The sequence below is a fragment of the Cimex lectularius genome, unplaced genomic scaffold, assembly GCF_000648675.2.
Source record: "Cimex lectularius strain Harlan isolate CLEC.00 unplaced genomic scaffold, Clec_2.1 scaffold7, whole genome shotgun sequence".
Classification (NCBI taxonomy): Eukaryota; Metazoa; Arthropoda; class Insecta; order Hemiptera; family Cimicidae; genus Cimex; species Cimex lectularius.
Genome location: NW_019392731.1, coordinates 5,125,763 through 5,130,549, shown reverse-complemented (window position 1 = coordinate 5,130,549; position 4,787 = coordinate 5,125,763).

Sequence of the window (4,787 nt, the reverse complement as noted above, 5' to 3'; positions counted from 1 at the left end):
TCTTTAAAGAAAGTAAAAGTGAGTAAACCCGGTAAAGTTTCATTTACTGCTATAGATAATCGAATACCGAATCAAGTGTTAGCAATGACGAGGTTAAATCGATTATTGGCGGGAGGGTAAACCCGTGCAAATTGAAAGTCAGTTGTTGCAAATGTTGTAAATATTCCTTACTTAGATAGTAAATTGTCTTTTTCTGCTTAATTTAAAATAAGGTCAGTTTCTTTTGTGCATGCAGTTTCTCGATGTGTCCCACCTAATTGAAGGGTGCAATTCCTTGGCTCCATATAGAGAGCTCGCAGGAATGCCACCCAATTTGAGAATTCTACCTTGTAGCATTCTGGGAGAAAACGCTGTTTTTTGTATTGTATGTAGTAATAATAGTTGTGTATACCTAGTTTGTATTGAGAGTGAATGGATTCACTAGCGTGAATGTGTGATGTGAGCGGGTCGATGGCTGAATATCGAGTACCTCATCGACACTCATTAGGTTATTCGTATAAGGCGTGTAAAAGATGGTTGAGAGTGAATGTATATATTAGCGTGAATTTGTGAAGAAAGAGAGTCATTGGAGGAATATCGAGTACTCCATCACCCTAATTGAATGAACGGTATGTAATTACACATGAGAGGTTGTGATAAGAGTCTAGTCAGGTTCAAAATATTAAAAAGTTTGTTCGGAGTTTGAAAGACTTAAATATGTACCTCACTGGCTCTTTTTTTTAAATAAACTGTTATAAAATATTAATGACTGACGACCATGTTAACTATTGCGTTAACTCACCTGAGGAAGGATTAAAATAAATCCGAAACGTTGTGGATAAAAACTGGTTGTGGTTTTTTTTGAGTGACCTATTATCCCACCTTCAATAAGGAAAAATCATAAGGTAAGTAATTAGGTGTGAATGTATTTAAGAATGAACGTGACGACGAATGGGTTTGGAACTGTATGCGTTGGGTGCTGAATTAACGTAGCTGTTGAGAGCACCCCTGTTGGGGGTGCACCATGGTGGCTGGACGGACTGAGGTTTGCACCCGGGCTGCTAACACCCGAGATGGGTGATTCTCGAGTTGGCCGGCAATTTACTGTAAATAGCAACAGCTGGAATCACCAGGGGACTACGAGAAACCAATAGGCTCAACTCGGCATATGTTTGTACGTAAGTTGCGGAATTGAGCCAAAATCCAAATCCACAGACATAACACCGCTAGACTTTATCTTTCGTGTCATTTAAAAGTCTGTAGTCTACAAAACTCTTTTAGTTGATATCAATGTTCTTAAGGAGAGAATTATCATTACAAGTTAGAATATTGTTGTAGATGTAATCAAAAAATTAACTTCTATTGAAATTGAAAAACGATATGAAAAATGTGTTGAAAATTAAGGAAAACAATTCAAACATTTACTTTAACACTGCCAGTCTGCTTTTTTTTACCCTTTCTTTTATCAACATCCATGATTTTATCTCTTTCGCTTTGTTTTATATATACTTGAATACAAAAAACTCCGGACACTTGTATTTGTTTGTTTATGTTACATAATAATTGGGTATGAAAATTAATTATTGTGTTTACATTTATAGAGGTTAAAATTCAATTTCATTCTTTCCAGAGCAACATTTCGAGTGAGTTAATTGGTTTTTTAAATTGTTTCTTTAGTGAAATAATAAATTTGAATGAAAAAGTATTATTAATTAATTTGTTCTACCTTGGAAGCATTATTTTAAGTTTAGAAAATCTCGCTTGGGCACATACTTCGACGAACGACACTATGAGCTCAAGTCCCGGGTATCTCGCGCTCTACCATCCACAATGTTCTACCGCCGTTTAAGGCCACCGGAAGTGTTTGCTCTTACTGCACGGAATTGTCATTTAACGGCTTTCTAGAACGATGGATAATTCGAAACGATCCTTAATGTAAGGGTGAGCTCTAAAACAGTCATCAGAAAGCTTAGCGAAATAGCCTAGTCTCTTGACTTCCTGCATCAGGTTAACTACTGTGGAGACATCGAGTAGTAAGGCGATCAGCACCGCGCCTGGATAATTGAACAGGCGATTGCCGGTTCGTTTGTGGCCATTATTTTCAAGAAGTAAGGATTACCACGCATATTAAGAGCGAAATCATGTAATAAATTTTTAGTCGTAGTATAAACTGCCACTAAATGATTTTCCGGTTCTTTGGTGAATTTTATTTTCATACCATCATAGTTAAAGTTTTTAAAGCTCGTGAATTTCGGATTTGCGTTTAATTGGCTTACTTTAAAATACGTATGTTGTAATTACACAGTTTGAAATAAATAACAAAATACGAGTGCCTGGTAAAAATATATGTAAATATAATTTCAATTAATTATTCTTTCTATGAAAGATGTTGGTTGAGATAAAAAGTCATTGTCACGAGCGGGATTCGAACCCACCACCCTCGGCTAAATACGCTTCTCTACCACTTGAGCTATCGTGACCTCGATCCACTCGGACACTAACATTTGAAAAATGGCAAAAAGGGAAAATTCAAAAAGTGAGGTTGAGATGGGAAGTTAGTGTCCGAGTGGATCGAGTTCACGATAGCTCAAGTGGTAGAGCAGCGGCATATTTAACCGAGGGTGGTGGGTTCGAATCACGCTCATGAAACTAACTTTATCATCCCAACTAACACCTTACATAAAAAAAATAATACTATCTTAACATAGACTTTACCTAGAAAGATTAATTAGTTTATTGAAAGAAGTAACTTGGTCAATTGACCACGAAAACATAAGTGGATAAAATATTGTTTAGGTTTTCAAATTAATTTCCAAAAATAAAGCGGGGACTCGAACAGGGAATAGTTGTGAAGACCGGACTACCCAAAGACATTTAAGGTATTGGTCGAGATAAAAAAAATTCAGTGCCTCGAGCGGGATTCGAACCCACGACCTTCGGCTAAATACGCCACTTCTCTAACCACTTGAACTATCGTGACTTCTATCCCCTCGGTCACCAACTCTCCATCTCAACCTACAACCCTTCGAATTTTCCTTCTTTTTTTTCTGTTTTCAATTCGAATCCCGCTCGAGACACTGACTTTTTTTATCTCAACGAAGACCTTACTTAGAAATAATAATTAATTGAAAGACTTGGTCAATTGACCACTAAAATGTAAAATGGATTAACGTAAATATAATGCAGAATATTCCGAAATGTAGTAATATTTTTCTCCTTAAGATAATTTATATCAACTGAAGGAGTCTTGATGACTTTAGACTTCTTTCCCTCATTCACGCTCTCTCTCTCTCTCTCTCTCTCTCTCTCTCTCTCTCTCTCTTTCTCTCGCTCTCTCTCTCTTTTCTCTCACTTTTTTCTCCCAATCTATTTGCCTCGTTCTCTCCCTTTATCTATAGTTTTGAATTGATTTGTTCGGAAAAATACTACGTTTTCTACAAACAAAGAACAAAAGGTTGCTAACGTGTCATCATTATACCTTGTGTCCAATAGTAAGAAACCCAACGTTTATATGCAAAAAATTCCCTTACACGACTTCAGGTTCCATTCAATTTATCATGGAAAATCCTATTTGCGGAATATCGAGAAGAAAATATTTTCAAAATCATTTTCAATAAGGTTTTTTTTTCTATGCGAATTCGGTAGCACTATATTGCTTATATCTCGCTCATAAAAAATATGTATTTCACTCTCACATTTTATTTTTAAAAATTCGTAATAATACAGTCATAAGATGAAATCGTTGTATTTAAAGAAGGTTCTTTATGTTTTTTAGCCTGTTTATTTTTCTCTCTTCCTGTACATTTGCTGCGAAATCAATGTGAATTGATTCATGCTGGTTTTAAATTATATGAAATCCTAGAATCACCGTCGGCAGAGAATTCGAATCTCTTTTAACATAATCCCATCGTGAAGGGTGAAGAGTGAGTGCAAAAGACAGAGAGGGAGAGAGTGTGAGAGAAAGAACGAGAAAGAGAGAGGATGAGAGAGAGATAGAGCCTGATATATTATTCACTACAAAAGATTCTTATCGCCTATCGATTTTACGCCTTGAAGGCGAAAAAGCATCCGAAGCTTTCTTTTTTCTTTTACTGACGCAACAAAAAAAGGGTTGAACATCGTCCTGAGCAAGTCATTTAAGTTTAAAAAGAACAATAATTTATCTTTGCTAACTCCTTGTAACGTCTTTTGAACAATTTTTAGAAACACTCTTAAAAATGTATTAGGTACAGGATGTTACAATACATAGAGTTTTAGATGATAGACTATTGTACAATAATCATAATGCCTGTAATATGTATTTAATATTCAGTACAATAGTGTGGGTTTTTAATATGATTCTATCCTAAAAAGGAAAACAAGAAAATGAAGAACTTACACATATAAATATTTAAAAACGTATCATATTAGTTTATAATTGCAGTTTATTACCTAAATTACACAATATGTAAAAATTATTGCTACATAATAAAAACACATAATAATCAGTAGTGAATTTTAACGTTTTAGAATACGGATACAACACATTTAGGAAAAGATTATGGCATCAAGGGAAAGTCATTCCTGTACAATATATCTGAGTGCACGGCAGTGCGCTGGCCAGATTCCAGCAAGCAGCCATGTGTATCTTTACTCAAACCAATTCACCCGGTTTTTCTCACCCTCATGTCTCCGCTTCCTCTTAAGAAAGGATTTTGAAATTTGTAACATAAATTAAGCTTAGAACATTGTAAAGAATTTGAGTACTAAAAACGTAGGTTTTATAAAGGAAGTAAAGGAAAAAATCTGGAAATTGCAATTTTCTCCAA